This window comes from Hyperolius riggenbachi, chromosome 2, assembly GCF_040937935.1.
Source record: "Hyperolius riggenbachi isolate aHypRig1 chromosome 2, aHypRig1.pri, whole genome shotgun sequence".
In the NCBI taxonomy this organism is placed as follows: Eukaryota; Metazoa; Chordata; class Amphibia; order Anura; family Hyperoliidae; genus Hyperolius; species Hyperolius riggenbachi.
This window is the reverse complement of record NC_090647.1, coordinates 170,270,232-170,287,315: the sequence shown is the minus strand read 5'-3', so window position 1 is coordinate 170,287,315 and position 17,084 is coordinate 170,270,232. Positions and strand designations below refer to the sequence as shown.

At 42.4% G+C, this 17,084-nt stretch overlaps 1 long non-coding RNA gene across 1 annotated transcript in view; it reads left to right on the top strand.

The window, feature by feature from the left end:
• The window catches only part of LOC137544159 (uncharacterized), a 45,445-nt gene extending 29,751 nt beyond the window's left edge, over positions 1-15,694 (top strand). The window contains exons 3-4 of the long non-coding RNA XR_011025745.1: positions 2,457-2,668; positions 15,414-15,694. This is a non-coding gene — a long non-coding RNA (uncharacterized lncRNA). The remainder of the gene's footprint in view (positions 1-2,456; positions 2,669-15,413) is intronic.
• Positions 15,695-17,084: the final 1,390 nt, after the last annotated feature.

The following is a 17,084-nucleotide window of genomic DNA, read 5'->3' as shown; positions in this document are numbered from 1 at the left end:
TGGACAAAACAAAAGGCAGAGGCAGGACACCTGTTCGAGGTCGCGCTGTAGTGATATTGCGCGGCTCTCGACCAAAGTAAATGTTCAGAAGAAGGCACGTGCCATCAACCCCCAATATTGTCAGGACATAGTTGACTATTTAACACAGAACACCTCATCTTTCTCAGCTTCCGCACGGAAGCGTGACATATCTTCCTCCTCCTCCTCTGATTCTGGCACCCCACTTAACACTCAGTCGGCCGCCACCACCAAAGTGCCATCACCCCGGGGCTCAGCAGTGTGGAACATTTTTTGTCTGTCTGCCTCAGATGAGAGCAATGCCATCTGTACTCTCTGCCACCAAAAATTGAGCCGTGGAAAGACCAAGAACCGAGTAGGGACAACTACCTTACGAAGGCACATGATTACAAAGCAGATACTGCAATGGGATGACCACCTGAGGAAAAGCAGCACACAAAAGCAAAGCCACACACCGCAGTGGAAGATACCAAGCCGCAATTTTTTCTCAAAAAAGGTGATACCTAAACTGTACCGTGATGTTGAAACACAAGTGGTGACATCTCTGGCACACAGCATTGGGTCAAGGGTCCATCTGACCACGGATGCCTGGTCTGCAAAGCACGCTTAGGCCTGCCCGAAGACTAAGTCAGTCCCCACACAGCATCTCTGCCAGCAGGCCGGTTGACTGCCTTCTCCGGCAGCGGCCACTATAATAATTTTTCTGGTGCGTGTACATGCCTGCCTAATTTTTCTGGCTGCACTGCAGCTGCAGCAACAAAACAAAAGGCATGTGCATGTGCCCATGCCCCTTCGTGATCATTTACTTGCCGCGGTGAAGGTGCTTGCGTATCACAATGACCGACGGCTATATGAGTGTGTCGGGGGGGGGGGGGGCAGGGGGGGCACACCCACGATAATAAGGTCGTTGCTTCATTGTGGACAGACCAAATTTGATCAGCTGGACAGTCACTGTTCTGTCATTCAGCTACCTCAGCGACCATATGGGCTTGAAACCCACCACGGCCTGCACTCTTGCCATGGTGCGCACCAGTCCAGCATGGCCATCACAACACAAACAGCTGTTTGTGGTGCGTTACAGTGAGTGTCAGTGTGAAGCAGTACTCTAATTACACTCCCTGATTGATGTATACATATGCAAGATGTCTTAAAAGCACTTTAGGCCTGCAATTTAGCATTCAATGTAATTTCTGCCCTTAAAACGCTGCTTTGCGTAAAAATCCAGGTTTTTCCCTGGGAATTTTGGTGTCTATCCCAGTCTGCCATTCCCCCCTCCAGGTGTTAGACACCTTGAAACATCTTTTTCATCACTTTTGTGGCCAGCATAAGTGTTTCTATTTTTCAAAGTTCGCCTCCCTATCGAAGTCTATTGTGGTTCGCGGAAGTTTGCTGAGAGGTGAAAATTGCTCTGTTGCTCAAGGGGTAAAACCCCTCAGTTGTGAAGAGGTTAAACGTGTGGCCATTTTTAGGCAAAGACATTCCAGGCCTTATTATAAGGATTATAACTCAATTATTAGACTAGGACTATAATAATGAAGAATGGACATAGGATGATATAGATTATAGGATTCATAGAATAATGGAAGTCTGTAGTCCTATTATAGTCCTAATTTTAGTCATATTAAAGTGGATCCGAGATGAACTTTTACTCCTTGCATAATTGTGTTCCTTACATATAGTTTATAGGGCATTCCTCAAGCCAAATACTTGTTTTGTTTTGTTTTAATACCCTAATTTCCTATAAACTAAACAAACCACACCCACAGCTTCTCCAGAGTGCCTTGGCGCTTGCAAAGGATTGTGGGATTTCAGTCTGGGCAGGTGAAAAAGGTGTTACTAGCTATAGATTTCAGAGGCAGAGTTTTCACAATCTGAGAGCTGCAGTGCAGATACAGATCAGTTGCCTGTGTAATGGAGGAGATAAGAGTGGAGTTTTCACAGAATATGCAGATTAGCATGCCTAGATACAGATAAGCTTGCCTGTGTGTGTAATTGTGTAATAATGACAAGCAGAAAACATGTCTGCTCCCATTGTATCACAGGAAAAAATATTAATATACTGTTGAAGCTGTTTGAAGATAGATTTGCTGTGTAAACTATCTAAACTTTAGATAAGATATATAGACAAGTCACTTGTTATATTTAGTTTTTCATCTCGGATCCGCTTTAAGTCCTATTAGTCTTATTATAGGCTATATTATAGTCCTATTATGGAATTATAGTCCATAATTATAATTATATTATAAGCACTAATTGAATCAGAAATAAAAATATTGATAAATGCGTATCTTCTGTTTGTGCACTTTCTAAGGTGTTAATTGATAAATATAAAGCTATTGATTGCACTATGTTTGAAAGCATCCTTACTTTACAAGATTTTTCACAAGTGCCTGAATCTTTTGCCAAACAATATATATAATGTTGTTTTTTTCTTCCAGTTGTGCTCCCTTTCAGTTATGTGCTATACATGAGCAGAAGGGAGCTATCGAGTCCTCTTGCCACAAAGACTGCTTGACTAAGCATGCAAATACCAAAGAGCCTTCAAGGATATTTAACTTAAAAAATCCACATTTGTTAAATTCCAGTAAAAATTTTACTCCAAGGACAAAAAACACAGAAATTCACATAAATGTTAAGGAGATGCCATCAGGTAAGCCACTATATTATTATTATTACTGTACTGTATTTTCTGGTGTATAAGACTACTTTTTAACCCTTGAAAATCTTCTGAAAAGTCAGGGGTCGTCTTATACGCCGGGTGTTATTGATGCAGGATGATACACCCTATCCTGTTACTGCTTCTCAGATCTCACTGCTGATGACTGCAGGTGCACACGTGAGAGGCAGAGAAGGAGGTAAATAGGATTCAATGGTGGGCCAGAAGGGTGAAAGAGGCATTTTTTATGGGCACAGCGTGATCCTTCGATACTGCTCTGATAAACAGGGAAAGAGGGAGAGCTGACCAATCCGCTCAGGGAGAGGGGGAGTTGACCAATACAACCAGTCAATCGACCTATATACTGTTATATACTGGGTACCACATACAGTGCAGCACCAGTATATGATATGATTTTAAAATTTTTATTTGGTGTGCGTTAGAAGAGGGATAGTCTTATACGGCGAGTATATCCAGGGCCTGCCCTAGACTTTTTGCCGCCTGAGACAAACTTAGAAAAAATTGCCGCCCCCCCCCCCCCCTCCTCAAGCTGTGGGTGGGGGGCCGCCGAGCTGGAGGGGGTAGCAGGCAGGAAGGGGGGTATTGGGTCCCCCTTCCTTGCCTGGGTACCCCGTTCTGCGCTCCCCCTCCAGCTTTTAGAAGTTAAGTAGCAGCCGCTACTAGTAAGAGACAACAGGCGAGGATCACTCACCTCTTCCTCGTTCCAGCGTGCGCTCCACTGTCGTCACTTCCTGCAACGCCGGCCACTGTATTGTAAGTGGACGGCGTTGCAGGAAGTGACGTCAGTGGAGCACATGCTGGAACGCGGAAGAGGTGAGTGATCCCCGCCCGTTGCCTCTTACTAGTAGTGGCTGCTACTTAACTTTTTAAAGCTGGAGGAGGAGCGCAGATGGGGGACTCAGGTGAGGAGGGGGGGGGGGGTCCGACCCCCCTCCCCACCGCTAGGCCCAATACCCCCTTCCTGCCCGCTACCCCTCCAGCTCGGCGGCCGGCCCCCCGCATCCACGGACAGGCGGGTGCCGCCCCCACAGAAGTGCCACCTGAGGCAAATGTTTCACCCCGCCGATGAGTGGGCCGACCCTGAGTATATCCCAAACTCTATATTTTAACTGGAAAAGTTGGGGGGGTCGTCTTATACGCCCGGTCATCTTATACGCGGGAATATACGGTATTCATTTATATAGCTCCAATATCTTTCTTACCACTGCTCATAGTACATAACAGACATTCGTGGGGAGCATGGATACATAGTAGCTCTACACTTCGCAAACAGGACATCTACTGTAACTGCACGAATACAAAAATACGTACATAGTAGATGTATAGTTTCAAACATCACCAAGACTGTTACATGTTTATTTGATTAAGTGCAACAGAAGCAAGAAACACAGTTACAGCTGCTTATATGTATTATTTTACATATTTAATTGCAAACACGCTAACATTATCATGCATTTAACTGATCAGATGACACAACATTATGAAAGAACTAGTCACCTTAGCCCGTTTAAAAACGTGCTAAGTTCGTCACCACTGCCAGCGCACGTACCCGCCCGTCCTTCTCGTGGGCGCACACGTCCGCCCGGCCGACCGGCCGACCGACCGACCAACCCTGGCTCTTCTGCTCCCTGTCCAGAGGGTGTCCCTGCGGCACATGCACAGTAGGGACACACACGGACATGGGAGGCAGAGACACGGGGGTTTTATTATAGGGGATATTTGCTACAGCTACAATTCTATGAACAAATAGTACATTGATGTGCCTTGTGAAAGCATATTTGTGCTTATTACTGGCATCTATTTGACCAATTCCTGTATTAGTCCTCATTGTTTTGCACTTATGTTTCTTTATATTGTTTGATCTTTAGCCTTAGGGATTATTTAGGCAAATGCCTAAAAGGGAATTTTTTTTAGATTACATGTTTCAAAAACGTCAGCTGCAACATTTTTAGGTCATTTTGTGGCTCATATGTTGTGCTGGATGTAATTAGGAGAGCACTCCATGCATCGCCTCGCTATACATTTGGCATTTCAAAAGTGGAAGTAAACCATAATGTACTCTGTGTATAGACAGGAGAGCTAAATATTATGTTTGAGCACATTATACTGTAGAACAAATGCATTGCAGCAAGGGTCATAGGTCAATAGGGAGCTATTGTTCAGCAGCAAGAGGAGTAAAGTGGTGGAGATGATGGGGGTTGACTAGAGCAGCAGTAGCTTGGTAGATAGCAACCCAATACTGACTGACTGTACAAGGAAAGAAGTGAAGGGAGGCCTTTCTTGTGGGGCACATATCAGACTTAACTTTATAAGGGGGTTAGTATCAGTCCATCCAACTGGTTTTCTTAGTGTTTATACAGTTTGTCAACTGTGGCATTAATCTCATTCCTTCTTTTATCTGCACTTCTCCAGCTTCTCATATGCTGTACTGTCCATCCATCCTTCCCGGGACAAGGATTTCCAGCACTTAGAGGCAGAGATTCCACAGTGTGCCCCCCATTAATTGTGCCTGTCCCAGTAAAGGTAGCAGATGTGCCCCCCAGTGTTAAGTAGGTTGCCCCCTCAGTATAGGTAGCCAAATGTGCCCCTAGTATTAGGTACTCCCCACACACACCACCACCACCAATCTTGCCTATAAGAACCCGAGACAAACACCACTCAGTACTCATAGTTCTGTTAGCTTCTATGGTTATGCATGACCTTTTTTCTGAGTATTGTGTGCTTGGTTGTACCCCCTAAAACTTCCTGTTTTAATCTCCTGTTCTTGGCCCAGCTTGTATTTGATCTGCACCTGTGGTTAGACCTGGGCCTCATAGCTTTACTTGTCTGTTACCTGCCTGCCCTTTTCTCAGCTTAGGGCTTTGTCCAAGCTTGATATTTACCTTCCCTGACCTTAGCCTGTGACCCCAAAAATGTCTAGTACCCTCCTGCCCAGATCTCAGCCTCTCTCCAGACTTCATCTGCAGGTGCCTCCTGGTGGGTCAAAGAAGCCATGACCTTGTGATGACCCGCAGCAAAGAATGTTTTGCGTACTAAGGGTGACAGTCCATTGTTCTGTGCTGGTGAAGACAGGTTGCCCACTTAGACTCCATGCCTTTGAAGAGCCCTCACTAACTGCTGATGGTAGTGTGAACACTGGCAATTTTGTTGTAGTCTACCAAAACTTATTTTGCTCCTGCTAGCACTATGGGCCTCATTCATCAAGCAGTGCTGCTAAAGCAGCGCAGCTTAATGAGCCGCAGTGCGCCCTATGCACACCTTGCAGAGCAGCGCTCACTGCCATGTAAGGAGAGTGCCTTCTTGAATCTTTAGTTACGCGCGTTGCATCCTTAGCAATGCGGGTAACAATAACTGCGGGTGGCCCTGCTTCTGTGAAGTATGGCTACCGCGATACTTCACTCGCGGCCACTACTATATTAATTTACATTGCTATGTAAATTAATACAGTAGCGGCCGCGAGTGAGGTATCGCGGTAGCGCAATACTTCACAGAAGCAGGCCCACCCGCAATTAATGTTACGCGCATTGCTAATGAAGCAATGCATGTAACTCAGGAAGGCACACTCCTTACATGGCAGCGAGTACTGCTATGTAAGGTGTGCATAGGGCGCACTAGGGCTCATTAGGCTGCGCTGCTTTAGTAGCGCTGCTTGATGAATCAGGTCCTATGTTTTATCAGAATCGTCTGATAGGAAACAAATAGGCAAAAGGAAATGGTGGGACAGAATTTTACCTCTTCTATTCTCACCTCCGTTCATTTGGAATCATCCCAGCCTCCAGAACTGTAGTGTATGAGAATGAATAGAGATGAGGCCAGATCATGTGCTTTACAGTGCTTAACTGTTTGCTTTTTATAATGAATATTGGCTACGTAATTTTCGCTTCCAACATTTTATTCTAAATAGGAAGGTTGACAAAAATGACCCCTTTACCTGTTTACCTAGATGTAAATGGGTTCCCTTATTGTTAAATGGGCTACCAGACTCCAACATGAGACCCTACTGGACCTATCTCCACATTCATGGGGTAATTACCTCCACCTCCTCCAGCATGAGCTGGGAATGAGCCCCATGTCCTTGACATCAACAAGGGGGCTTTGCAAGAGGCGAGTGCTGTAATAACAGTGCAGGAGATTTGGACGCAGCTAGAGCCACCATAGACTGTAATAGGAATTACGGCTGTGAGTAACTTCAGCACCATCAGAAGACGGAGCTGAAGTTGCTCTTAAAACACAATAATTCGTCCTCCAGCAATAGCTAGAAGCCGAATTATATCATTCCCCACCATCCACGTGGATGTGGAGGGGGAATAGTATTTATGCCGCTGGGAACTTGTGCAGGAGCAGGGTTAGCCATACAAAAGACAAACACTTATATAGCGCTTTTCTCCTGGCGGACTGAAAGCACCAGAGCTACAGCCACTAGAACGCGCTCTATAGGCAGTAGCAGTGTTAGGGAGACTTGCCTAAGGTCTCCAGCTGAATAGGTGCAGGCTTACTGAACAGGCAGAGCCGAGATTCGAACCCTGGTCTCCCATGTCAGAGGCAGAGCCCTAACCTTAATATACTGGCTATGTCCTGCGCTCAAGTCTCCCAGTTGCCAATTCATGCGCACGCGCAAGAGGGGGTATTCTTTCTGTACTTGTGCAGAGTATCACCATGTCATAGAGCATGTGGGCTGCTATTGTCCAGACCAAGGAGCCCAATGATGTTCAGCTCAGCCATTTTTGCAACACCATCTAGCATGTGGCAAAATAGGTTTGGGATAGGCCATGCCATTTTTTTTTTAATTTTCTGAAAATGTTTACAAAAAATGACAAAAAAACAATAAAAATAAGTTATGCGTGCTGCTGAATAGAGCTCTATCACAAAAGTAATATAAATAATCCAGCATCTTGTCTCCAGCTGCGCAGGTAATGCTGAACTGATCTGCTATAAACATTCCTCTTCCCCTATCCCTCAACTGTAAGGATCCATCCGTTGCAGTGGAGCTGCAAACGGCCAGTTCTGGCTTATCTGCTTGCATTCGGTTGTGCATTCGCAATAGGTCTCATTGTCACTTGCAACTGCTCTGCAGTTCTGGGCAGTTCAGGATGCTCTCATCAATCCACTAATTGCTTGTTGCAGCTGAGCTGCGGCCAGATAGCCCTGGATTTCCTGCATGCATATTGTTACATAATACTGCATGTATTTCTTATGGTAGTCCTTTGCATTCACGTCCAGCTAGCAAATGGTAATCAAGCCAGCTGAGGATTGAGTGATTACTATTCAGCTGTGTGGAAATTTGCATGCTTGCATCCATTGGCTGATGCCAGCATAAAAGTCTGCCTCCCATTTCTGACTCCACCCGACATAGCGTTCAGCTCTCTGAGTTGTCGTTGGGTCTATGCTGTGAAAGTTGTTATTGTAAATGTATAATGCCTTGCTCTGTATTGTCATGTCTGCTGGACGTTTGCTGACCTGCGGGGGTCAGTGAAGTCTGATCCTGATAGTTAGATTCTGCCAGCACCACGTTGGTGGCCAGTAGTATTCCTTCTAGCCTTGTTCTTGAGGATGAACTATAGCAGTGGTTGCCATTAGTTTGCTCCTACCTGTTAGTCTTGTCTATCTCAGTGTAAATGTTGCCGTCGCTGAAACAGCGACTAGATTGGCTGAGCATTCCGTCTGTCTGTCTGTTGTCTGTCTTGTTAACTGTCATTACTTGTGCTTCAGCTAGTGAGTTATTTGAGTGCTACATTTCATATATTGCGCACCAGCACGATATATATGTACTCTAGTCAGCCAGTATTGTATTATTGTAATATTGTATTGTGTACCGACCTTTGCCTACTTCTCGACTAAGTATCTGCCTAATCCTTCCAATACGGCTGACATCTGAATTAACGTGTATGATCCAAGCCTGTTACCGACTACATCTGTTGTGTATTGTATCACATAGCATCTAGCCTGATAGGCGTCCCAGAGCTGCAGCTGCTCTGGGCAATCTTGCTCCCTTGTTCATTGCTCCTGTGTCCATCTGTGGAACCTCTTCCATTATCCAGCTACTTAGCCTTGTTGCGCTGGGTGGTCAGAAAGTATGACCCCCCAGCTACATTATGTCGGGTCAAAAACAAACCCACATGGAGGAGGGCTCTGACATAGTGAATTATGGTTCTTTGTTTTTTAAAAGATTTGAAAAGCTTGACCCTGAAACAGCAGACACATTTTTGCATGAATGTATTAGATTTTTGTCAAACCCAGACTTCCAAGCTACACCTGTCTCTACCTGGGCTGATCAGATAGTTTGCACTCTCTTCAAGGGCAAGCTTTTTGATTGGGCAGTTGATGTTTTGAATCACACTACTCTGAGAGAAAAGCCTCTAGAATTCATAGCTTTTGTGATCCATAACTGGTTAAGAATATCCCCAGCTACATTATGTCGGGTCAAAAACAAACCCACATGGAGGAGGGCTCTGACATAGTGAATTATGGTTCTTTGTTTTTTAAAAGATTTGAAAAGCTTGACCCTGAAACAGCAGACACATTTTTGCATGAATGTATTAGATTTTTGTCAAACCCAGACTTCCAAGCTACACCTGTCTCTACCTGGGCTGATCAGATAGTTTGCACTCTCTTCAAGGGCAAGCTTTTTGATTGGGCAGTTGATGTTTTGAATCACACTACTCTGAGAGAAAAGCCTCTAGAATTCATAGCTTTTGTGATCCATAACTGGTTAAGAATATCCCCATTACCATATCCCCTTAATGAACTCCTGGCAGCTAGCCAGTCAGCTGTATCCAAAAACAATCAGGATGCAGGTGATTCCAATCAGCTTTCTCAACCTGCAGTGTCATTGCCCATAGCAACCAGTCATTTGTGTAGTCGCACTAATTTAAGACATTCCATTTTTGATCCTGTGATGCTGAGAATCCCTAATCAATTACCTTCTGTAAAGAAAAATGCTCATTCTGTTTTGTTATTGCCCTTAGCAACCATGCATCAGGTTCCTAGTAATGATCCAGTTACTCAAGTTGATTCTCTGTCAGGAGTAAACCAAGCCAAGTCCACTCCAGCTAGCTTCCTGCAGACTGGTCCAACTGTAAATTATGCCCAGAATAATTTAGTTTCTGTCAAGAATTAATGGGATCCTCCATTTGAAAAATGGGAAATTGAAGCTTTGATTTATGAATTGGAGAATGATCGAGAATATTTCTATGAATTTTACACTGCTAAGAGTAACATAACTTTGCATGCATGCATTGAGTCTGCTGTTTCTTTGATTGAAATGAATCTGTGTGTGCATGATTTTGCATGATTTTGTGACTCCTTTAATTGATGCATGGAATGAGATCTTGAATGACCGCTCTGGGAGTCAGTGTGAGCAACACTCAGTAACTAATGTCAATTCTGTCTCTCCGTTGCCCCTAGCAACGACATCACCTGCTAGTCTTGTTCCAGATGCACACCTTACTTCTCTTGCCCATTGTAATGGTGGCAATAAGTCTTTTTTGAATTTCTTGCAGAATTGCAAAATTTTGAATTCCTGTTCTTTCTTCAGATCAGCTACAACATTCCAGCAGTCCAGGTTTATGATCTTATACCTGCTTGATAGCAAGATGAGAACCTGGGCTGAGGAAGTTTCTGATGAAAATGAGGTTTTTGATAACCCCCTGGAATTTGTTAAATTGATCGCAAAACGTTTTGCGAAAAAATACCAACAAACTCCTACTGATTTGTTTTCTGCATCCTGCAAACCATATGATCCAGCAGACACCAATAGATGCACTACATAGTTCCTGAGTCTCAGCAATCATGTTTAGTAACCTTAGAACCCCAAGCATCTGAATTTTCCAACTTCACATTTGAAGAACTGTGGTTCAGATTCACAAACTCTGTGTTCTGATACTTCTGTTTCAACACCTTGCTCTAGTTCCGCGAATGGTTCAGAGCATCTGTTATGGGAACCTGAAATCACAGAATTCTTATCCAGAATATCCCCTGGTCTGCTGTGAAAGTTGTTATTGTAAATGTATAATGCCTTGCTCTGTATAGTCACCTCTGCTGGACGTTTGCTGACCTGCAGGGGTCAGTGAAGTCCTTCTGATCCTGATAGTTAGATTCTCCATCTGTGGAACCTCTTTCATTATCCAGCTACTTAGCCTTGTTGCGCTGGGTGGTCAGAAAGTATGACCCCCCCCCCCCCCCCCCAGCATTACACCAACACTAAGCATTCTAAAATGCCCCCTAATCTCTCATTTTAACGAACACTCCCTTTTCCATTATCTTTGGATTATAATTAAACACAGTTGCTGTCAATCACCTCAGCCGAATTGCGTGGGAGTGGGCCTTAAGCACAGGCTGTTTTGTTATGCAGAATTGAGCCCCTCAGAGCACTTTGGGAAACCAAATATTATTTGTACTTGCTTTAGAACATGTAACCATTCCAAAGTGATGCACCTGACAGAACGAAGGATGCTGCCACCTATGATACATTTCAGAATCTAAATCAGGGTGAGGAAAGATTTTACAAAGGACAAACACAGACTAAATAATTTATTAATGAATATTGTAAAAAAATAAACAAATTTGCTCATTACATTATTTTCACAACAGTTCCTCTGTAAGGTTCAGCCTCACTGGTGCTATATAGAGATATGACATACTGGTACTATTTAATAAACTTTATCATCAACTATAAAAGGCACATCCTTTTATAGGTTTAACCACTTCACAACTGAGGGGTTTTACCCCTGAAACACCAGTGCGATTTTTACCTTTCAGCGCTGCTTCCATTCCTGTATTTATGTAATATGATTGGTTATTGGGGACTGGGGTCCCCATAACCAATCATTGGACTGCAGAGCCGGGGTGTGTGTGCGTGCGCTCGGGTCGCGGGGGCGCACGATCGCGCGCTGCACGTTTGTTTATGTTACATTGTTATGAATGAAGACTGCTTCTGTATAAAGCAGTCTTCATTCTATTCGCAATCGGCGAGTCTAATTGGATTTAGGAACGCTTGTTCCTAACGTCCAATTAGTCACCTGCTGTGCGGGCTGGCTGGAGTGTGCGCGTGAGTTCCCCGCCCACTCCCAGCCAGTAAACAAACAAGTGTGCCTTTCTCCGTCCCTGAGGGTGAAGCGGTGCGCAGAGGGACGGAGAAACTTAGCACTGGGGGGGGGGGGGGATGAAGTGGTTAATTATATAAAATAACTGAAACCTTTCAGCATGACTTCCAGTCACTATACTTATGGTTGATAAGTACTTTATATTTGTTTCTTTTTTATAGTTTTAAAGTTGCACATTTTTGACTACTGTTCATAATGTTGTCTCCTGTTATTAGAGATAAGTTCTCCTGCATTATTCTGTGGATCCTTGAAGTAACATAATTATCCTGTGGGACATTAGTCATTGATTTAGGTTGTGGGATTGTATTTTGGATTAGCTAAAATTGAGTGAAGGTGGCCTATAATTCCCATAAAAACCATTCAAGAAACTCTGTGGCACCTAACGGTGAAATAACTGTAAAAATGATTCTCACATAAGAACCTGCGTCTCAGCTTACACAGTGTAGCACATCCTTGTTCTGTTATAGTGATAATAGCATTTCCATTGATCTCCAGTTACAATAAACACATGGCACCAGGCCAGAGGTCTGTGAAAAAAAATCTGCTGTCCTAGTATTGAAAGCGTAGCATTCTCTGCTTTATCACAGGTGTCATTTAAACACACATTGTCAGTCATATCTGGCAGATTTTTGCTGGATATAGAGATATAACACTCAGCTGTTATGATAATTGGAAACAGTTGGCTGTATAAATTATTTGCTGGTATACTTAACCAATCTTGAATGTAATCACAAATGCTTTCTTGTCAGGACTGACACTTTTAAGCATTGGATTTCCAGTGTGGTCATCAATACTTAAAATGGGATTTAGTACAGTAGAAGTACCGTAGTTAGTAAGGTTAGTGTGAAAACACTGCTAATCAAGGAATTGGAGCTCTTATATTAGTGATACAGAAACTTACCAGAGGTTAAACTAATGACCAAACAAAAATAGCATGCGTGCTCTAACATTAACTCGCGCTAACAAGCGTGATACTCTAGTTAACCCCTAGATATGGCAAAAACATAAATAAAAGGATATAAGATTCACATCCTTATTTTCTGAATAACCTGATTGTGATTGCATGAACGTATTATTGATCCAGTGCCTACAACTCTATTTTACTTCTACGTATTAGGTAAATATATAAAAAATATATGTCCTTTCTGGCAAAATGTGGGCCTGTGGACTAAATGTAAGCGGACTATGAAGGAGTCAGTGTTTTGTTTGGGGTAGTGTTAGACTATGGTGGAGTAGCTACGGGATGGGACATTTGGGATTATATCGGAACAGCAAAGTGATACAATAACAAGGGCTGTAACAAGGCAGATTCGGTGCACCTCACAGTGATTCAGTATTACATGAGGCCAGATCACAGCACTATAGAGCAAGGTGAAGCAAATTAAATGTTTTACATTATAGATTCATTCTTCTCAATAATCAGTAGTGACCACCATAGCTTGGCTACAGTAAGTATATAAAATATAAGCAGCTTGCCTTTTGTTTACACTGAAAAAACTGTCATTGACAAAACATCTTTCATTTCACTGAAAATATACTGAACAATGAACTGAAGGAAATAACAGCAGTTCCCCATTTTTATATGTATGATTGTCCGAAAGAGTGAATTTCATCTAGAGCACATGTTGCTCTAAGAAAGAAACACTTATGAGAAATATCGATAGATATCATGTCCTTCACAGTAACAAATAAAATGCTACTTTTCCAGATTTGCAGTCTGTGAACCTTTTACAAGCTTCTTCTATCCAAGTAGAGGAGAATATGTCAGTTTAGCCTCTATACTGCTGTATTGTGTCTCCCAGACCCTGTGAGTTTGCAGGATAATGTTTGATCACTGAGCACTAGGAGAGGCTTCCCCAACTTCAGCTTCCATTGCCAGGGTTTGTTCCTGCAACTTCTACTGTGACTCATTGTGGCAGCTCAGACAGTGCATAAGATGCTGCATTACTGTTGTTAAATCAGGCTACAGTGTACATGTTTGCAATAAAATATGCATGTATTCACTCACAGCATTGTCTCCGCTTATACCTCCTCAGGTACATTCTAAATGTTCAGATATCAACAATTTGCCATAGATTTCAGGAGTCCTACCACTAGGCTATATCTTCATATGACTTATCCTAAATAAAAGTCAAGAAATGTAGCAAATTTTAAATAGCTGGCTTTCCAAACGATAAACATATTGCCATTGTTCTTCATTCACAAAACAATATGGATGAGGTCAACTGAAGAAGTTTGTAAAAACGACTTGTCCACTGTGCATAGTACCCGACTTGTCCAGTGTGCATAGTACCAGACCCTCCACGTGTAAGTCAATAACTCCAGGTTAGTTAGAAAAGCAATTGTAACCTTGCTATGTACTGGCAAGTTCATGACAAGAGGTTGTTATTTAAACGTAATGTACAGTGCCAGAGGCTGTGTAACTAGTTCCTTACTGCCACAAACTCTTGTGCACATTTCAGTGTACAACCTTATGAATGCCAAATCATTTATATTTGAAGAAGATAGCGGCAGACAGAACCAGGTACTGGAATATTAAGATTATGTCCTGAGGGATATTGGGTTTCTGAGATGCTGAATGACAGGATGAATCCAAACCATTTGGAATTGTGCTGTGTTCATATCACATAGAGGTGTAGTGAAAAGGTTCAGGATAGCTGGTTTATTAACCACAACAAAACACCAGTTGGCCTTGGATGTGTAGGTTAATGCACCTTTCCTGTTGTCCGGGACATCTGTTTTTGATTTCAGAAGGCTAATGTTATCAGCCTGGTCATCAATAAGTGTCTTACCAGAGTCTAATGATGTCATCCTTAATTTTCCAGTACGGACACACCGTCCCATCAAGAGTGAATCTGCTTCATGAAATCAATTACGCAGGGGAACAGAAGCGCCAAAAGAATAAAAGGAAGCTGAATGAGCTTAAAAAACACATTCTTGGTAAATAGAGGAGGTAGTGATGGACTTACCGCCTCCAAGTAGACCCACAACGACTGTAATAAAGACAGTCAATATATTTTATTTATGAACTCCAAATATGCAACGCGTTTCGCATGTTTGATCCTGCTTCATCAGGCAATAACAACGGAGCAATAGCATATGTGGTCAGTATAAGAGCCAGGCACCTCTGTCTCAATTACGGCCTCCTTCAACTCCGATATGAACATTTGCTGTATTGTTGAAAGAAGCCTCTCATTGCAAAGCTGAAGTTCTTAAGGAGTATAGGCATTTGAATCTTGGGAATTACCAGGTAGGTAGAAACAGAAGGATCGGCACCAGATGACTGAGCAGACTACTGAGGGAAACAGGTGGGATGGTTATGCCTCCAATGTATAGCAGTATTACAAAACAACAAAATAGAAGCTTGAAAGGAGGATGCAATTGACGTATACTGGACTTTTTGGCTTCAGTGCAAGGATCCTTTCAACTTCTATTTTGATGAATCCTGGTTATAAATATGGTCAAAACATATCCAAAAAACATGCATCCTCATGAGATCAATACAGTAATACGTTGGAGTGATCAAGATACATTTTCAAGGCAATGACACTAGTTTGTTTAAGACAAATGCCCTTCGTCAGGCCTATAGTTATTAAAAAGCTTTCTGTTTCTCCTAGAACTAATATAAATTCTCCAAACAAGGCTCAATCAATAAGAAAAAAGTACAAAGGACCATCTGTGCCAACCAGGTATTTTCCTGAACCATCCCACCAGTACAGCGAGGATAATCGATGCGTCTAGCCAAGAGAGTACTTTTATACACACCCACTTACTACACGCAAACAGATCATAGGTAAATATGGTTAACCATTAAAACTTGTTTGTGTCAAGTTGTGTGCATGTTATCAGACCAATTCACCAGGTTATGCAAACACTTGATTAAGGTCATTCGGGTACTTTGTGTAGTGATTATGATTTAAAAAGTGTAAAAACACTTGTTTGACAATAAATGGCTTCAGCCAACCACTAACCATGAGTTAAAGAAAAGTTATTGTGTTATCTTTCATATTCTATGAAAAACTAGAAATTCTGCTAAGGTATTCAAGCTTATGAGCAAAACTGTATGCTTTAGCGGGGTGGGGGTGGGGGGGAGTCTACTCCGTTGTCAGCCCTCATCTCCTTCCGTCTCAATCGCAGACTAATGTGCATGTGCGGCTCTGGCTGCACACCTTCTCCAACTGCATTTTGCACAGTTGCAAGTTTTATAAACTGTGCATGCACAGAACACTCCCAGGCACAAGAGTGTGATCAAGGAGGCACAGTACATGGGGTGACCATGGCACAACTGAAGGGATCAGGCCGACATCAAGGCACCTCAAATACTATGGGACGCTGGAAGAAGCCCCGGGTAAGTAACACTCAACTTTTTTCACTCACTTAAGGTTTACTTTAAGTGCAAAACAAGCCTTCCTTGTGAATACCGAATGCACTTGATACAATATTTTAAACGTGTACTGAATGTCACAATGATAACAAATTACTTTAAATTTGTAGTTTCAGAGCCCTTTAAACCTTTGTACCTGTATAAGAATTGTTTTATTCATGGATGTGAATACCGCCCCACACAATAGATTTAGGGGTCAAGAACATGAGTCATAAAATTATGTGTTTATGACCTTGTTCAATGCGTAATTGCTGATAACCATCGTGCTGTAACCTTGTGAAAGCATTTTGACGTACAGAATCACTGCTTTCACACAGATTTTTTATGTGCAGATGAAAACACCTGATGTGCAAAAGCAAGCTCTTATTTGTCATTTTAAATGTCTTCTGCAGCACTGAGTACAGCTGAAAACAGGTTTACCTTTTAAAGCTAATGGCTCAAAGTTTTTGGAATGGTCTCCTTTAAAAAGGAACTCTAGCTTGCTGGCTTTTTACTGCTGTCTATAGATTTTTACTCATGACTAGACCAGGCATACCTTGACAGCCACTTCTTTGTTTTGATGCTGTGATCTGACCTTCCTGGTACCTTTCCCTAGAATCTATTCCTTGGGCATGATTTTCTTTTTCTCATTTTTATTTCATTTTAAAGATTTCTGATTTAATTACAACGTGGTCAATAGAAAGAAGATATATCTCCTTACACATAATAAATAAATTATTATTTCTTAGTATTTATATAGTGCCGACATCTGCCACAGTGCTGTACAGACTATATCTAATATAATAACATGACATATAATAATAATTAAAAAATATTTTAACAATGCTGACAATAAAAAGAACATGGAGTAATGGTAGATTATGGAACCGTAGCATTCCTATCTGTAAACATTAAAGCAGATCCG